Here is a 20,473-nt window from a genome sequence, read left to right as displayed (position 1 = left end):
GAAAACGAGTTCAATGGGAGGATAACTATTTTACACCACTCATAAACGGTATTTATTTATTTATTTGGTACGAATTTATATGTAGTATGAGAGTATATTGGTTTGCAAACAGTAATATAGGCATTATAAGCATTGTTTCACTCACTAAATCATCACCATTCCAGACCTTTTTTTGCCACATTACCTGATCATTGTTTCTGACTGTTTCTTCCTCTAATGTTTGTCCTCCACATTCTCATCGATTGGGGAATCACTCTGGCCCTGAATTTCTTACCGTGGCATGACATGGCTTTACTGGCCAGGTCACTGATAACAGGTGAATTGCTGAGAAAAGGCCATGCAGGGGGGGGGGAAGGAGGTCATGCTGGATAAGGCATTGTCCCTGCCTAGCATCTTGTAGAGGAAGGTGTCCCGTGTATACGTGACAAAAATCACTCTCGAAAATTGAAAATTGTGCAAATTAGGGACCTTGCAATGTTGCCGCGTTAATTTACGTCTCTGGGATATGAGTGCACAGCATGTGAGGACGTGAATTCACGTCTCTGGGATGCGGTGGGTTAAACTGTTCCCTACCCAAGCCGGGAATTGAACCTTGGTCCATTATGACCGCTGGCCACCTCTACCAATTCAGCCTCCGCCTCCCCCAAAAGAGGAATACCACAAAATACTTTTGTACATTAAAACAAGAAAATCATAAACTATGTGGTAACGTGGTAAAGATATTAAGAGCTGACCTCAGTAAATTGTCGGAGGCCGAGGTTAATGCAGATGCTCATGACGACAGTTGGTCCCCAGCACAGGAGAAACAGCACCACCACCACTATCAGCACCTTGATTACCTGACAATGTAAATACAAACTAGCATAAAAACAGCTGGTCCCCAGCACAGGAGGAACAGCACCACCACCACTATCAGCATCTTGATTACCTGACAATGTAAATACAAACTAGCATATAAACAGTTGGTCCCCAGCACATGAGAAACAGCACCACCACTGCTATCAGCATCTTGATTACCTGACAATATAAATACAAACTAGCATATAAACAGTTGGTCTCCAGCACAGAAGGAACAGCACCACCACCACTGTCAGCATCTTAATTACCTGATAATGTAAATATAGACTAGCATATAACTTGTTGGTGCCCAGCACAGGGGGAAAAAACTACCCCAATCAGCAACTCGACTGCCTGAATAATAATGATTCTCTACACAAAGCCCAGTGACAATGACCACCAAACCTATATCCAGTTCTGAATATAGGTTTGGTGGCTGTCTCCTGAAATCCAGCAGTCCTCCTACATGCTATATACTTTCACATTTTCTTTAATGTGTTCATTTTAGGGCACTGGCCTAAGAGTCCTATCCCTAAGTCCTCGAAGTCCTCCTACATGCCACAAAACATTACATGTCACCATTTCAGCACTGATACCCACAGACGATTATTATGCATCCTACAGGTATGTCATGCAGCGATGATGTACTGGAATTAACGGGTGTATTTTTATGACATGTCAGTGGGTCTTGTGGAAGGTCAGGAAAGTATGTTTTAAAGAAATTCAGTTCAGTTGACAGTTTCCTGGCCAAACCTGGAATCAAACTCATTTCAAAGAACAGACGATCTCTCCAGCCAGTCCTCCCAGTCACTCATGCCCCCTCCCCCACTTGTTTCCTGGCCTTCTTGACATCCTCAGCCTTCTCTCTGATCTTTTGGATGGTGCTACCGCCAGTCACTCCTGCTCGCCCACCACACACCAGTCACCCATCATTCAATCTTGTTCACTGTTAATTACCCATCATTCATCCCTGTTCACCGCTAGTCACCCATCACTCATCTCTGTTCACAGCCAATCACCCATCACTCACACCTGCTTACACACCAATCACCCATCACTCACCCCTGTTATCCATCACTCACCAATCATCCACCCTGACCTCTGCTCACCCATCAGTCATCCACCCTGAACCCTGCTCACCCACCTGCTTCCTGGCCTTCTTGACATCCTCGCCCTTCTCCCTGATCTTCTTACGGATGGTACGGCCACCTGGGGAAGGTGTACGTGAGCGGGTGAAGTTGTAGGGCACGTAGAGGGGGCGGAGCTGTTGTAGGCTGAGTCTCCGCCCGCACGCCCATTCCTCGCCCCGGCACGCCCACATCCCCCGCCCATCACCTCCTTGCCGCCCCTCACTCGCAGGTAGTGGCTCTCTGTGCACAGCTCCCCCTCACTGCTACTGAGTGTGTGAGAAGGTGTATGTGAGGGTGTGTGGCTCGGTGTGCACGGCTCCCCCTCACTGCTGGTGTGTGAGAGGGTGTATGTGATGGTGTGTGGCTCTGTGTGCACGGCTCCCCCTCGCTGCTGCTAAGTGTGTGAGACGGTGTATGTGAGGGTGTGTAGCTCTGTGTGCACGGCTCCTCCTCGCTGCTGCTACTGTAAGTGTGTGAGAGGGTGTGTGTGAGGGTGTGTGGCTCTGTGTGCATGGTTCCAACTCGCTGCTGCTGAGTGTGTGAAAGAGTGTATGTGAGGGTGTGTGGCTCTCTGCAGTGCTCCCCCCTCGCTGCTGCTAAGTGTGTGAGAGGGTGTGTGTGAGGGTGTGTGGCTCTGTGTCACTTCTCCAAACTACCGTTGAATGTGGGGTATAAGGATAGTGTGTGTGTGTGTGTGTGTGTGTGTGTGTGTGTGTGAGAGAGAGAGAGAGAGAGAGAGAGAGAGAGAGAGAGAGAGAGAGAGAGAGAGAGAGAGAGAGAGAGAGAGAGCATGTGCGTGTGGAGGTGTAAGTGTGGGGAATGTGTACTTGTGTGTGGGAGTTTAGGGTGTGTGATGTGAATATGATGGTGAGGATAAGTAAAGTGACAGTGAGGAGAATGAGAGAGAAAGAGAGAGAGAGAGAGAGAGCATGTGCGTGTGGAGGTGTAAGTGTGGGGAATGTGTACTTGTGTGTGGGAGTTTAGGGTGTGTGATGTGAATATGATGGTGAGGATATGTAAAGTGAGAGTGAGGAGAATGGTGGGTGGATGCGTGCCACAAGTAATAGATGTTAGCGTGAAGTGAATGAGAGTAGACAGCAGATGGCGGAACAATAACACTGTATGAAGTGCTCTAATTAATAAGTATTTTGAACTGGTCCATTTTGTAATTTATAACCTACATCATAAAAGAGGAGACAGAAGTTATACATAATAATTGACCTACGCACCACATCACACCTAAATATTTACGAAAAGGCAATCCCAAGTTACGACGAAAAACAACAGTTCATCCATCATGTAATCTTGTATTGTCCCACAAGAAGCATAAGGACCCGGGGCTGGACTATACTAAGACCTGACGCTTAAGGCATTATTAAAGCAATACACCCCCGCCATACCTTGCATGTAAATCCTAACCGGCCATATCCAGCTGAAGTGTCATACCCACTGGACAATCAGTTATTTATCTGGTCATATGGCTACCACTCAGTGTAGCGAATGGTTTCCCGGGATACAGGAAACCATTTGGCTGTAAGGTCACCAGAAGGTAACTCTGAATTTAGTGAGTGGATGGTGAACGCCTTTACCTAACACAAAAAAGTAAAAGCTAAATACACTCAGTAACTACTGGCCTGTTTGTTGGCACTGGCTGTGGCATGACAGTTATGGACCTTAAACCTGTTTACTAAGATTGCGTCATTTTGTCGTATAATTTTGCTGCCTCAAGAAATTTTTATAAAACTTGGGATCTTTAACAGCTAAGGGATAAATGAAAGCCATAACTAACGCCTCCAGTGTGACAAGTCCGTTGTAAGCTGAACAAAATCGTTTGGTGGTAGCACGAACAAACGATATATAACGCTCTTTGGTTCAAGGAACTGGTGTCTGAAAGTGAGAGAGAGAGAGTAAAAGGAAGGAAAGTTGAAAGGAAGCGTGAGAGGGAGACACCGGTGCTGATCCAATTAACTCCAATAATACTCACCCTTCCATATACCCTCACCAAGCACTGCCTCCCCTCCAATCACAATCTTTCTTGTGCCAAATAATACCCATCTCTCCATACATCCACACCAAGCATAACCTGACCTCCACGTTATCCTTCTATTACCCTCAATAACACACACCTCTACACACACCCACATCAACCACAGCCTCCTCTCCACGTAGAGTTCTCACACTCACCGTGCTTTCTCCTATTGGACTTTACATAGAAATTTTGCATTTTCAATATTTTTCATGTGAAGAGAGAGCTAAGGCCTTCAAGGTAACAGTAACATAAACATGATCCTTATATATTTTGCTTGCAGAGTAGGAGATATTAGTAACACAAACCCAATAAAGAAATCATATACTCAAGCCCACAAATAAGAAAATATGACATAAAAACATAACTTCACATAATCAAAGAAAAGAAATATAAAATTAAAAAAAGAGAACCTTCAGGCTCACAAAATATATTTGGCTTTGTGTTACTCGCTTTAATCAAATAGGATGGAGGTGGGGACAATGAGAGAGAGGGTGGAGTGGGAAAGCTCTCTTGATTAAAAGTCACGGGAATGGTGACTCCTCTCTCTCTCTCTCTCTCTCTCTCTCTCTCTCTCTCTCTCTCTCTCTCTCTCAACAAGCAAGTAAAAAATAAACAAAAAATATAGATAGAGAGACAGATATACGTAGGTAGATAGATGGAAAAACAGATATGTATTTAATCTGTATATACAATATTTACACTTATCTATCACCTCACTTCACTTACACCTTTCCTAACTTCTATGGTACACATTACCTTCCCTCACATACCTTAGCCTACATCTTACCCACAGTACACATTACCTGCCCTCACATTACTTGCCCTACATCTTACCCACAGTACACATCACCCTCCCTCATATACTTGCCATACATCTTACCTACAGTACACATCACCCTCCCTCATATACAGTAATTTGCCATACACCTTACCCACAGTACACATCACCATCTCTCATATAACTTGCCCTACATCTTACCCACAGTACACATCACACTCCCTCATATAAATTGCTATACACCTTACCCACAGTACACATCACCGTCCCTCATATACCTTGGCCTATATCTTATCACCAGTACACTTCACCCTCCCTGATATACAGAACCTTGCCCTACATCCTACCCCCAGTACACATCACCCTCCCTCATATATCTTGGCTTATATCTTATCACCAGTACACTTCACCCTCCCTGATATACAGTACCTTGCCATACATCTTTCCCCCAGTACACATCACCCTCCCTCATATACCTTGACCTACACCTTACCCACAGTACACGTCACCCTCCCTCATATACCTTGCCCTACATCCTACCCCCAGTACACATCACCCTCCCTCATATACCTTGCCCTACATCATACCCACAGTACACATCGCCCTCCCTCATATACCTTGCCCAACATCATACCCACAGTACACGTCACCCTCCTTCATATACCCTGGCCTACATCTTACCCCCTGGTGGCGTTGTTCAGGGCCTTGATGTTCTTGGTGGACCTCCAGAGCTCCCTGATGACCGCAGTGTAGAAGAGGATCATGAGGAAGGCGGGGATGACGAAGAGGACGAGTAGCTGGTAGGTGAGGAAGGTGAGGGAGTCCTTGGGCAGACAGTAGTAGGCGCTGATCACCACAGACGCCTCCTGGTTCGCGTACGTCACTGTCTCCATTTTCTGAACAACAGAAATACGCATTGGTATGGAGGGCAAAAAGAGGGCAGGTCGTAAGAAAATTAGTAAGTAGGAGGAGGGATAAGGTGATAGGTAAGAGGGAATGGTACTGTACGGCAAGAAGGATGACGAGGCGGGAAAGGAGAGCAGGGTGAAAAGAATACTTTGAGAGGTAGGCTAAGAACAAAGGAGGGTTTGGCGAGTTTGAGAGAGTTAAAACTTTAGGACGCAGCCTTGTTACTCTACCGTGACTGCATGTGTCCTATGATGATGATGATGATGATGATGATGATTTCACGTTCCTTCCCAACTACTAATGGAAAATATGGTGATGATGATGAATATGATGATGATGATGATTGAGTATGATGATGATGATGATTGATTATGATGATGATCAGTTCAAGGTCCTTTCCATGATGATGATGATGATGATGATGATGATGGTGATGATGATTCTGTTGGCCAACGTGTTTTTTTTTTCTTCTTCCGTTTCCACCTTCCATCCTGGACTGTAGCTGTATCTGGTCCCTCCGGTGGTGGGAAAGGTGTAGTGTCGGAGTTTCACGCATCAGAAAGAATCTGTTTTGTGTGTGTGTGTGTGTGTGTATGTGTGTGTGTGTGTGTGTGTGTGTGTGTATGTGTGTGTGTGTGTGTGTGTGTGTTTGTGTGTGTGTGTGTGTGTGTGTGTGTGTGTGTCTTGAGGTTGCATGTGCTTGTGTCTCTCAAGCGTCACCCAGACTGCATGTTAAGCGTAAACGTAGTTAAACTTTAAAGCTATGAAGTATAAAATTTTAGCTGGTATTCTCCAACATACACCTGCATGCCTTCATTCATATCATGTTCAGCTCAGACCTGACGTGCTCTGCTCCGCCCAACACTCTCCTGCCCTTTCGTGACTCTTCTTGCCTGCCTCACTTTACCTTGTCTTGATCTCAGGCTTTGGCTAACATTACTCGTACCTTCCTCTTTCTAACAATTTCCTTGGTTCTCCCGCCCTGTTCTTTCCTAATGTGCTATGACTGGTTTAAACTACTTTTCTCTCACTTGACCTCCTCATAAATTCCATTATATACTCCCCCAAGGACTCTAATTGATCTCTACTCTGCCTTTCCCTAATGCACCCTATGAACAAATAGACTCATAATGACGACTGAGGCTGTTGCTTTCCTTTGTACTCCTTTGTTCTCCTACCGAAGTTTGAGCATAGTAGCTCTTCCCATGCTTACGATATTCTCCGTCTGTGGTACGTTGTCAGTTTCTGTTCCATTATTACTATTACTACACTATTTTACTCAGCTTACAAGAGAGATTTCGAAGTGGAAAGGGTATCCCCAAATTTGGAAGTAATTGACTGCAGGAAGAAAGGATAAATCCTCGAAAGACGTCATCTTACTAAAAATGTTGTAAAGTCTAGACCACACTGTTATCCCACAGCCTGCTATCCACTACCTCATCTTGCCCTTCCTTAAGTTATCTCCCTCTGTTCAAACCCAACTTTCATTTCCCAGTATTCCCTCCCTAACTAAACCACAACATGGTCTACACTACCTTGCCGTGCCCTATCCTGCTTTGTCCTCCCCTGTCCTGTCCAACCCTGCCTTGTCCTGCTCTGCCTCGCCTGCACAGCGTCGACCTCTGTGTTAATCCTGGTTATCCTTGTTTATGGCGGGTTCAGGCACCTATTCTGGGTACATATTTTGTGGGGGGTAGGATTAGCAAGAAGGAGGGGAGGAAGAGGGGGAAGAGGAGGAGGAAGAGCCAGGTAACAAGAAGATGAAGGAAAAAGAAAACAAAAGAGAGGAAGACACGGAAGGAACACAACAAACAGGGAGATTCGGGAAGATGAAGATGACGCGGAAAACGAAGCACACAAATAATGAACAAGGAAGAGGAAAAGGAAAGGGCACAAAGTGAGGACGAGAAGGAAAAGTGTGAGACAGATCAAATAAATGATAAAGAGAAACAAGGAAGGATACTGATAAAGAGAAACGATAGAGGAGACATAAGAATAAAAAGGAAGAAATAAATCCAGAAAACAGAAACTGTAACAAACGAACAATAAAAATTCGAAGGAAAAGAAGCAAATGGTCAAAGATGGAAAATCAAAGAGCAAATGAAATGCAGAGGCGGGTGGGAGGGAATGATAGACAGGAGCGAGCGAGCAAGCGAGAAAGAGAGAGAGAGAGAGAGAGAGAGAGAGAGAGAGTCTAAGCATTATCAAAAAAAAGGTAAAAAATGAGCAAGAAGGTTCATACACAATTATGGAACAGGAGACACATAAAGAAAACAATGTAAAAATTAATACTGTAAAACTTTCCAGTATCACCAATCATTATACTGCCTCCCATACCACACATATCCTGCCCTCCGGCACACATCTCTCTCTCTCCCCCCCCCCTCTCTCTCTCTCTCTCTCTCTCTCTCTCTCTCTCTCTCTCTCTCTCTCTCTCTCTCTCTCTCCAGTTTCTTAATCCCATGCTTTTGCCTTTCCTCACATTCTAATATTTTCATAACACCCTCCAGGCCTGCTTTTCTCAGATTCTCACTTCCTGCTTTCCATCTCTGTCTGTCTGTCTTTCTGTGTGTGTGTGTGTGTGTGTGTGTGTGTGTGTGTGTGTGTGTGTGTGTGTGTGTGTGTGTGTGTGTGTGTGTGTGTAAATCAGCAAGCTTCATTTTATCACAAATGTTTTTTTCGTCCATATTTTGTTACAGCCTTTGACGCCATAATAGCTGTGTGGGAGACAACTTCACTAAACCTTTTCCACCACCGGGGCCAACGACACGAAAATGATAATTTGTTATATATTTTCTTAAAGTTTACGACATATGCACTGGCGACCACACTCCCTCACACCAGCTCCACCACCATCAAAGTCTACTACATATCATATCCCAACCTCGTTACACAGTGTTTTACCCATGGCCTAGAAGGCAACACCAGCTTCACTTGACCACGGCTAGCGGGCCACGATTTCCAGAACCCCGACCTGATTCATATTTTCAACAGTGACAAAGGCAACGCTTCCTTCACCTTACCACAAACAAAACTCTAATCTAGTTTCAAAATTTTTTCAGCAGTGGTCTGAAGTCAAGTAGCCTACATACCTCCTTCATTTGGTCACCACCAACACCACCACCATTACTCTCTCTCTCTCTCTCTCTCTCTCTCTCTCTCTCTCACACACACACACACACACACACACACACACACACACACACACACACACACACACACACACACACAAATAGACTGGTTTCAAAAAACATTTTCAGCCTATCAGGGACAACTTCTCTTTCATCGACGCTCACAAAATCCTGATCTAATATTGCAATATTATTTTCAACTGTGGCCTTGAAGACAACACCTCCCCATGACCACCGCAAGGAGACGCCATCGTAAAAACTTGATAATTCCATCGAATTTTCATAATATTTACAAAACTGAAGCCAAGACAACAGCGCCATCTTATCCCAGCCGCCACCAGAGGGCCACAAACACGAAAATTTCCCACCCTAGTTTTCATAATATTTGTGCCAAGGACTAAAGCGGAAAGGTCGCCGAGACCAAAATGAAGGGAGATTAGTTATTATGTAAGACGGGTCGCAGCTTAGGTCGAGCGAGGAGACCTAATGGAAATAAATGGCAGTGGGTTGGAAGAGGTATTAAAATTTGATGTGAAGAGGAAGAGATGGAAGGCAACATAAACAGTAGGAGAGAAGGGGGAGGGAGACGTAAAAAGAATGGGATAGGGAAGAAAAGAAAAGGGTGGTGGAGGAAAGAATGAAGGGGACGAGGAGAGAGAGGAAGAGGAAAGACTGAAGGGAAGGAGAGAAAACAGGAAGTGGAAGAGGAAGAGCTGAAAACTTTGTAGGTCTTGCAGTCTCCCGGAGCTTGGCGGTGGGTGTTGTAAAAAAGAGAATGGGAATGTAGAGTATTGCGTACCCCTTCGAGGACGACAGCTCACTCCTACACTGGATAAAACCGTCGGAAGGTTACTAGGTTAACATTAAAAGATGGTAAAACAAAGAGAGAGAGAGAGAGAGAGAGAGAGAGAGGGAGAGAGAGTTTAGCATATGTAAAAATGAAAATTACAGAGTAAACCAAATGGGAAGGGAATATGTCAGGACAATGAAAAGGATGGGAGGAAATGAAAAGAAGCTACTGATAAGGGGAAAGGACAAGTACGAGAGTACGAGATGTAAGGAAAAAGTGTGATGGTGAAGGGGAAGGAGAAGGGTACAAATTGGCTCTGGGTGGCAATTACAGAGGGTGTCGACCCAGGCTGTCTGTCACCCAGGCACGGAACACCACTCGCATTACATCACACTCTGACACGCAGCTTCTTGCCGGCATCTTACCTGCATCTTCTTCCAGACATCTTCTTACTTGCATCTTCTTACTGACATCTTCTTACCGGCACCTTCTTTCTGGCATCTTCTTCCATACAACTTACAGGCAACTTTTTACCGGCATCTTATTTGGGGATCATTCCAGCAACTTCTTATCGGCATCTTCTTTCCATGACCCTCTTTAAGGCAACTTTCTCCAGACTCCTTTCCCAGACTCTCTTACAACACTTTCTCCTCTTCCAGCTTCTCCCACCTCCATCTTCCACCATGCTCTCCTCTATGACTCACTCGTGCAATATCCTCTTTCCTTTCCCAAAACAATTTCTAATTGTACACCCCTCAAAGTCCCCCTTTTTTTCTGGCACTCACATCCAGGCTCTTCACTTCCAACCCTCTCCTCTAAAACCCCTTCAATTACTCAGTCTTTTAGCAATCTTCCAGGAACTTGTCTTGCACCAGTCGCCTTTATGTCCTTTTCAGGTTCATAGAATTCTTCCAGCTTTCTTCTCACGACACATTCCATCACTCCCTTCTTGGGCGTTTTCTCAAAATACCCTCATTCAATATTCCAATATAAATGTCTTTTTATCTAAGAACACTTTTTTACGTTTGTCTCTCATAAAAACACCTGATAGAGCTTTCCCTCTCCCTCATTACCCCACTTCTCTCTCTCTCTCTCTCTCTCTCTCTCTCTCTCTCTCTCTCTCTCTCACCTCAACATCTAGCCCTGCTGCATTTCTCCCTTCCCCTTCCTCATCCTCTCCCTCGCTCACCTCATTTTGCTATACACACATTCCCATGTACAGCAACATCTCTATTCATATCTGCAGGGAGTTTACGTCGGTCGGAACTATTTACTTTTGCCAGTAAACAATACTACTGCCATTGGTGGATGTGGAATTTTCCTCCCTCCCAGGTTCCTCTCCGTTTCATTTTTACATACATCACAAAATACAAGTTTTATGAAGATAATGTTGTTTACCGTACTGTCCATTATTTTCTGTCACATCTCCACGTGTTCCTTTCACAAGTCTCTTCCAGGAGTCTCTTTCATAGCATTTTCTTAAAGGATCCTCTTCCTTGGTACTGTTCCAGGTCCCTCCAGCTCACAGTACCCTCTTCCAGGTTCTCTCTTGCAACACTTTCCCTTCAAACAACACTCTCTTACATTACCGTTTCTTCCAAATCTTTTACTTAAAATGCTTGTTACTTTTAAACACGGCATCAGAGTCCTGCACCCTTTTATAAATTTATTTTTTATATAGTGATTGCTTTATGGCCACATTTCTTAACATCCTCTTGCAGCGTTTCCCAGCACCCTTATAGGTGTCCCTATCACAACACTAATTTCTGGTGATTTTTCTTCAGCATTTTTCCTCCAGGTGCCTCTCTTACAAGTACCTCGTGCATGACCCCGCCCCACAGTACAGTTCCTGGTCCGTAATTCACATGTCTTTTCTTGGTTGTCTTTTACACCAAGTTTCACAATAGTTTTCAAGGCTTTCCCTCTTCCAGTCCACCGTCTCCCACAGTACCGTCTTTTAGGTTCACTTCGTACAATATCCTCTTATCCTTAACAAAACAGTCTTCTTGCATATTTTCCCACATCGTCCCGGACAAAACCTGATCCCTTTCGGCTGAGTTGGTTGTTAGATTTAGTTTTATTAAATGATTGAATTTACTAACAACCAAGGAGACTCATTCTTGCCTTATTACCAAGGTCCATATAATTTCCTGCAACCACTACTTAGTATATAAGTTGTGGGACTGGCTCAGTTCCATCAGGTAAGGACATATCAGGTCCCTTCTATGTATAACTCTCATACGTGTAAATGTCTTTGTTGGACCTTCACTTACATCCATCCCTTTCAGCGTTGTTCCCTCCGTACCCCCCAGCATTCTGTTCCTGATTTTCTTTGAGATTACATTCCAGTATATTTTTTCTGCACATTCTCTCAGGTAACACTTCTGCAAACCCATCTTCGAGATCACATTGCAGTACCCTCTTCCTGCATATTCTTCCAGGTTACGTTTTTGCAAACCCATCTTACACACTACTGTACTTAACTCCCTGGTTCCCTCTCGTAACAATATCTTCCAATGACGTCATCACGCCATCCGTCTCCAAGTTCCTCTTCCACCACACTCTTCCAAACTTCCCTTTCTCAACAAGCTCAGACAAGTCTCTCTCTGCCAGAGTAATATTCCAGTTAAAATTCATCTAACACTAACTTCCTCGTAAAGCAGCCCAATTTATTTCCTTTACATCTTCCCATTATGGTATCTAATTTATTTGTCTCCTTTTTACTTTTATCTTGTACTGTATATGCTTTCAGAATTCCCCCCCCCCTCCCTTTTATACTTACTTTCAAACAGGCTATGCTTTATATCGCCATCTTCCGGAACATTCACAACAGTGTTGTCATCTCTCTCCCGGGATGACTTTTTTTTTTTACTTATCATTAATAACAACACCCTCACTTCTGGTTTGTATGTCTCTCCAAATAACTTTATCACTCTCTGTGCCCTCAGTACTGTCTTCCAGTCTATCTATTGCTTACTTCTATACTCTGTCCACTTTTCTTTGGCCTAATACTGTCACCTTTCCATCATGAGGCTGTAACAAGAAGTACTATACTGTACTGTGCTTCCAACGGAGGTGCCATGGAAGGGATGTATAGCCGTAGTTTTATTTTCCCTAACAGTTACTTGAAGTTTTCTGCAAAGGAAGAAGCCAAACTGTGGTGGGCAGACTACAATGTAGTACACTCCTCTGGCCACACCTTCCAAACTATCGTAACAAACGCCTTTAGTAGCCTTTCCTTTGTATCTTTATATTTTGTCATCCATCACTACGACTCAACCGGCGTCATTCAGGTCTCTTATAGTGCACCTTTACTTCCCTTCTCTGTCTGTCTGTCTGTCTGTCTGTCTGTCTGTCTCTCTCTCCCTCCCTCTCTCTCTCTCTCTCTCTCTCTCTCTCTCTCTCTTTTACCGGGCTCTTTCTGTTTTCTAAGTACGTTTCTCCCCTTCAGCTTTTGAATCTAAAACTCTCTTCCAGCGTCCCCATCCTCTCCAGCTCTTCCAGATATATATATTCATCTGGTCTTGCATATTTCGTCTCACTTAATATTTTTACTGTTGCCTTCAAGTATTGATTTTATTTTTTAGCTATCGTTTAATTTCCTCAAGTTTTTCGTACCCACTTTCTTTCTATTTTCTCCTGATCCAGACTTCGACAGCAAATTTTTCTTTCTCACACAAATGTTTCCAGTTATCTCCCAAGACTCTCCTCTTGGCAGGATCGTCTAACCTTTTCTCAGACCACCTGCATAATTTTCTGCCTCCTTGAAAGTTCTCTTCTCGTTTTCAGATCCAGTGGTATCCCTTGCGGCTCCAACCTCCTCCAGTACTCTTCTGCTCCCTCGTCCTTCATTCTTATCCTCTGCTCCTTCAAGATGGATTTTACCGGGAAAAGAACCGTAACCCATTCACTACCATAACGTCTATAAGGTCTAGATCCTGTTCTTGCAATCCCCAGATTTTTTTTTTTTTTTTTTTTTTTTAAGACTGACAAAACCTTTAACTGTTTCTGGTACGGTGTCGCCTGTTTTTATTTTATTCTGGCTTTCTCCAGACAAGTTAATAATAAACAGACAAGACCCACAACTTCTTCAGTACTGGTATACATTTTGTACCTAATACTTATGCTTTCCAGACAAAATTATATAATTCGGAGGGAGTTTTCGAAAAAGGAAGGATTTTATTTACCATCTATTACCCACTGACAACGATGAGGGTTGTCCAAGGCTAAATAAAATCGTCAGGTGGAAAACGGAATAAAGCAACGATGTAATGAAGTAATAAAGATATAAAGAAATAAAGTAATAAATAGGGTAACAAAGTAATAAAGAAATAAAGGACTAAAGTAATAAAGAAATATAGTAAAAAGTAATAAAGAAATTTTAAGGAATAAAATAATAAAGAAATAAAGGAATAAAGTAGTAAAGGAATGGCGTCGTTGTACTGAATGTTAACCCTATAAATAACAACATAAATCAACAGTAGCTTATTCTTCTAACCACGGGATCATTAATTCAGCTTAGGAGTGGTCTATCGTCATCTAGGCGTTAAAATGATTAGAAACTTAGAACTTCCTCCCTCACCCCCCTAGGCTATGTCCTTCCTACAAATTCTAAGCTGCTGGCATTACTACTATCCCATTAAGCCTTTCCAGCCGCTACCCAAGATCCGCCACAAAATCTTTCATGGTATCAGTGCGGCTCGTGATGCCTTACTTCGGCTCATTCCAAGACCAATTAAAGTAACCTCGTGATACTGAATACAGTTTAAGAGTAGCTGAGATAAAAGTAAGATGTGATGGTAAAACAAAACAAAAAATAAACGAAAAGCGAGAGAGAAATTATAATTATGAACAAGAGTCTCTCTCTCTCTCTCTCTCTCTCTCTCTCTCTCTCTCTCTCTCTCTCTCTCTCTCACACACACACACACACACATACACAGTCGAGCAGCATAGCATTCCAGACAACAGGACCACAGCTCCCGAGCATTTTCCTTTGTTGATCTATTTCTGCTCCACTAATACTGAATTTGAGCCAGCGCATTCTCTTAAACAATATTACGTCCTCCCACACTAAATCTACATATACACCATACAGTATATACTATAGCCAAGCAAAAAAAAGTAAAAATATCATACTCTCATAGAGGTCCGTGCAAGCCATACTGGAATCCATAGCAGGCTACCACAGTTCAAAATATTAGTCTCGTTACTACGATGACTTTACTCAGGCTGTCACCAGTCAGTTTAATTCAGCCTGGAAGCGCAACCTAATATGAATAAAATCGCTCGGAGACAGCAAGACTGAAATTATGTATTCAGGCTGAAGGTGTCAAAGGGGAGGTGACAGGCCTGCGTCCCGGGTGGCAATACAATATCAATATAAAGAGGAAAACAACTCACTGTCTTAGAGTATCCTTGGCAGGACATGATTATTATCCCCATCAGAGGCTCCTTCCCAGACACGACCAAATATCCTGGACCGTTGTCTGACTCACTCAGCAATTCACTGGTGCTGGGAAGGCACGCCTTCACTGCCCGGCACCCGTGTAAGTGGCCGGTTCTGCAGCCTGCCAATACAAACGCTCCTCATTTCACTCCCTGGCACCAATATAAGTGGCCGGCTCTGCGCCTGCCCGTACAAACGCTCCTCATTTCACTCCCTGGGACCGATATAAGTGGCAGGCTTTGCTGCCTGCCTGTACAAACGCTTCTCATTTCACTCCCTGTACCCTGAAAGGACGATGGAATACTGCAGGAGAAGGGCAGCTTCAGTCTGGAGGCCACTCTGTTCACATTTCACATAACCCCAGGGTGTCAGCTACTACTGGAGCTGCCCATTCTCTACGATGTTGTATTTACTATTCTCGTTGTCTCCAGACGAGTATCTCACTCTTGGAATTATTTCCCTCAAACTGTGTGGATTAGATATATCCCTCATTAAGTACATTAATATCAGCAGGATCTCCTAAGCTGAACAAAAACCATCTAACAACAAGAAGAAGCACTTTGAGAGTACTACACACGTGCTAACCAACTGGTTTGGAGGCAGAAAATTCGGCATTACCGAGTAACCTTGAATGGTAACAATGTCTGTTCCTTTATGTTGCCATTTTATTCTTATTTATTCTTACTTTGTTCATAATTAGGAAGTAAAATGTCATGCATGCTATTATGTAAAATTTGATTTCAGTTTAATAACATTGTTTATTTGCATAATTCTTCCATGTCTTCTGTTTTACTGCAGTAATTCTGAGTATATGTTTACATGTCCAATAAATGCTATACAACTTAGAGGACTTTTTGTTGTTCATTATAACTGGTGATCCATGAGTGACCTGCCTACACCGTTATGCCTGCTGTCAATGTAGACAGGAACAGACCCCAATAGTGAATACCGTTGCGGTAAGGCTGTCGCTCTTCTCTTCCAAGGAGCCCATCTCCTGGTTCCCGCGGGCACCGTTGCGGTAAAGCTGTCGCCCTTCTTTTCCAGGAGCCTATCTTCTGGTTCCTGCGGGCGTAGGTTCAGTTCCATCAGTGGAAAGTCACCGACCCCCACACCAAGGCAGACTACGTGCTGGATGCCATTCCAGGAGACCTGTTTCCCCACGTCTCGGCATGGCTGGAAGAAAAGGACAATGATGTCAATTATGAGGATCTCAAGAATTACCTCCTGCAAGAATTTACAGTGTCAGCAACTGGGCCCAACTTCTTCTCAGTATGCCACAACTACCCCTGGGGGACATTACAGCACATGAGGCATGGAATGAGATGCAAGCTCTTGCTAGACTGCCTGAAATAGACCCTACAACCAAGCAACCACTCCTTGTAGACCCACTTCGTAAGCTATGGCTGTGATGTTTTCCCCCTTCTGTGAGGGCTGCCCTACATGATGCTGATGAAAGCCCCATGGATGCCCTCATAAAGAAGGTAAATGAGCTTATCAATGCTGCCAAGGCTTCCTGTATCTCTGACACCATCTGCTTTGCCCCATCCAAGGAGCTTCCCAAACACCAACACCACTAAAACCTTCACACACGTCAGGCTACCCATCAACCAGATCTGTAACCGCACACCTGGAACTCGCGGTCAATTCCTGCCTTTCGGACTGTGCTACTATCACAACAAGTTTGGAACGACTGCACGCAGTTCCATACCTGGATGCCAGTGGCCAAAAAACGTGTAACTGGGCTGCTGCTAACTGCATCAGTGGCCTTTCAATACCCCAAACTTCCGAACACTCATGCATTCAGTACACCGTGATCAGGATTCTACATAAGAGATACCTTATCTGGCTACAAGTTCCTGATTGACACAGGTGCCTTCTGTTCCTTATTTCCTGCTACAGTGAAGGATAGGAACACCACAGGAAGCCACCAACCAACATCAAACTCGTTGCTGCCAATGGAACCAACATTCCAACCTACGGTACTCGAACCTTCATCATCAAAGCACCCAGAGACAGCTTTTCCTGGGAGTTCATCATCGCTGACGTCAAGATGCCTCTCCTCCTGGGTCATCACGGCTTACTTGTTCATGTCGCCAACTGTAGACTGCTGGATGTAGTCACCTTCTGGACGGCACCTCTTGGTTCTCACCAACACTACACCGGAGTTTGCTCCGTGAGAACTGATGGCCCCTACGACATCCTCTACCAAGAGTTCCTTAATATTTTCTGACCAGAGCTACGTCAGCAGCCTGATGAGCCTGCCAAACATGGCATTTTTCATTACATCAAGACAATAGGTCCTCCTGTGCAACCCAAATTCAGATGCATATCTCCTGAGAAACTTGAGGCAGCTAAACTAGCATTCGCTGACATGGAACGTATGGGTCTCTGCCAGAAAGCATCGAGTTCATGGGCATCACCTCTCCATCTTGTTAAAAAACCTGATGGAACCTGGTGACCTTGCGTTGACTACAGACGCCTTAACCTTGTCACTGAACCTGACCGCTACCCTCTACCTAACATAGCAGACCTCACCTCCAACCTATATGGGACCAAGATTTTTTCAAAGCTTGACCTCCTGAAAGGGTATTTCCGAGTCCCCGTACACCCCGAAGATGTACCCAAGACAGTGATCATCACACCATTCGGGACCTATACCTTCAACTATTCCACCATTGGTCTCGAATTCAGGTGCCACTCTTCAATGCCTAATGGATGGTATCCTTGTAACCTCCCCTACTGTGCCTGCTATGTGGATGAGATCCTAGTTTTCTCCAAGAACACCAGAGAGCATCTTCAGCACCTTCGGACAGTGCTATGAACACTTAGGAATAATGGTCTAGTTGTGCATCTCGACAAGTGCCTGTTTGGTGCCACGTTTGTGGAGTTCCTTGGACATAAAATATCACCAGCTGCTGTCTACCCCTGCTCAAGCAAGATGGAAGCAGTGGCAAACTTCCCGTCCCCCACCACCATCAAGGGCCTCCAAGAATTCATCGGCATGGTAAACTATTACCACCGTTTCCTCCCAAGGATTGCTCATACCATGGAACCTCTCTACAATGCTCTTGCTGGGAAACAGAAGAAACTGCAATGGAGACCGAAGCAGAAGAAAGCCTTTGAGGATATGAAGACCGCCCTAGCATCAGCTACAACACTTTCATTCCCATGCCCTAGCGTTCCACTCACCCTCACCACGGATGAGCCAGTCGCTGTAGAGGCTCTTCTTGAGAAAACAGTTAATGGTACACCCCATCCACTGGGATTCTTCAGCAGAAGACTATGGCAAGCGGAAACCAAATACAGTAATCTCTCCACTATCCGATGTAATACAACCAAAGGCATGTATGGAAAGTGGGTCCATCCGGATAGTGGGCCCCTGCCTCCTGGACTGGTACTTATGGATGTTAACCCAGCCTAACTTTGGGAGCCACCTAAATAACTCTCTACCAGACATGCATAGCACCTATTTAAGACCCTATTAATGCCAATAATGGAAAGGAACCAGAGAATAAGGAATTAGAAGTGAGTATGGAAAATATTTAGCAGTGCACAGGGTACTTACAGCACATCTGTGGCCTCCTCCTCTGAGGCTCTGGCAGTGGTGAAAATGCTCTTGAAGCACGTACAGTAATCCAGTGTTGTGCTACACTGAATTCTTTCCACTGTGAATTATAATTGTTTAACACTGTACATTCTGTTCATAATTTCCCCACGCCAGTTTCAACTGCCAGTTTCAACTTCCACTTTGCACTCCACACTTTAATCCTTTGCACTCCAAATTCTAATTTCTTAACACTGACCAACACTGTAAATTCCCATGTGGTCTGGTGGTGAGGTATTGCAGTTTATTTACTCACAAAAACGAGCACATGCGGCATCCATTGCAACGAACTTCTACTCACAATGGTGGTTTGGCAGTAACTGGTGAGAGGTGAGGAAGGAAGGGGTGAAGGGATAAACACAGCTCTTCAGTGCCATGCACCAATTTCAAATTATAGGTGGGAAAAAATTTGGATTTGAGGGGTATTTTTTTCTTTTTTTGGCCATTTTTCGGTTCCGAAGGTCCAGGCCCACAATGTCCGGTAAGTGGGGAATCCGGATAGTGGGCGTCTGGATGGTATAGGGATTACTGTACAGCACCTTCGACTGTGAACTGCTTGCTGTCTACCTAGCAGTTCGCCTCTTGAAATACCTTCTGGAGGGCACACCATTCACCATTAGTACAGATCATTGCCCGCTAGAACACGCTTTTTCCAAGCCTAGTGATGCATGCTCTGCCAACCAACAACGACATCTCTCCAGCATCACTGAGCTCGGATGCACCATTGAGTATATGCCAGGGGAAATGAACCCGGTAGCCAATGCCCTCTCGAGGGTGGAGATCAATGCCGTCCACCTTGGAATCAACTATGATGACATAACTACAGCTCAAGAGGAAGACCCCGAGACTACTGCCTACCGTACTGCCATCACCAATCTACGATGGAAGGACATCTTTTTTGGCGACAGTGGCTGTACTATCCTCTGTGATGTCAGCATGGGCCGCCCTTGTCCTCTCATCCCAAAGCCCTTTCACTGAAAAATTTTTGACCTCATCCACGGTTTGTCGCACCCATCAAGATGCTTGACTGCAAAGCTAATGAAGCAAAGATATGTCTGGCACGGCATGAATAAGGACGACAGCCAGTGGGCTCAATGCTGCTTTGTCTGCCAGACCAGCAAGACAGGATGGCACACGGAGTCAAGGACAGGAGAGTTTCCCCAACCTAAGTGCCGTTTTGGACACCTGCATGTAATCAGATGTCACCCAGTACCTCTTCACCACTACTCAGCACTCCACATGCTGGCCTGAAACTATCCCTATGAGGCAAGCCAAGGCCCAAGATTGTGCAGAGGCTCTCCTGCACATTTGGATCAGCCACTTTGGTGTTCCAGATGATACCTTTGATCGGGACCTTGCCTTCATATCCCAGCTATGGACTGAGCTAATGGGAACAAACATCCATCACATTACTGCTCTCAACCCGGCTGCCAATGGTATGGTTGAATGAACCCATCGCACCCTGAAAGCTGCGCTGATGGCACAATGTGTTGGACCTGAGTGGAGGGCTCAGCTCCCTGGGTACTACTTGGCATGTGAACATGAAAAGAGGGACTTAACGTTTCCTCTGCTGAAATGGTGTTTGGAGAGACTCTTGCTGTCTCTGGCGAATTTTTTTCCGCCACCCACACTCCCTTAGATGATGCCTACCTCGCCAGACTACATCACATCATTGGCAGACACATGCCTTACACTCAGACATACAAGGATTTGCCTCCTCAACACCTTCCCAAGTTGCACCACTCCTGTAAATATGTCTTTGTAAGGAACAATGCCCACAAATCACCCCTCACCTGCCCTTACCAGGGGCCGTATGCGG

The 20,473-nt window shown here is 44.6% G+C and overlaps 2 pseudogenes; one reads left to right on the top strand and one right to left on the bottom strand.

Moving 5' to 3' along the window:
- Nucleotides 1–722: 722 nt before the first annotated feature.
- The window catches only part of LOC145404375 (cholecystokinin receptor type A-like), a 91,841-nt pseudogene continuing 72,090 nt past the window's right edge, over nucleotides 723–20,473 (bottom strand).
- On the top strand, nucleotides 11,429–16,787 carry LOC145404506 (uncharacterized; annotated as a pseudogene).

The sequence above is a fragment of the Coenobita brevimanus genome, chromosome 63, assembly GCF_032717465.1.
Source record: "Coenobita brevimanus isolate Jiangsu-jjx chromosome 63, ASM3271746v2, whole genome shotgun sequence".
NCBI classification, from domain to species: Eukaryota; Metazoa; Arthropoda; class Malacostraca; order Decapoda; family Coenobitidae; genus Coenobita; species Coenobita brevimanus.
The sequence above is the reverse complement of the archived record's forward strand: the minus strand, read 5'-3'. Positions and strand labels throughout refer to the sequence as shown.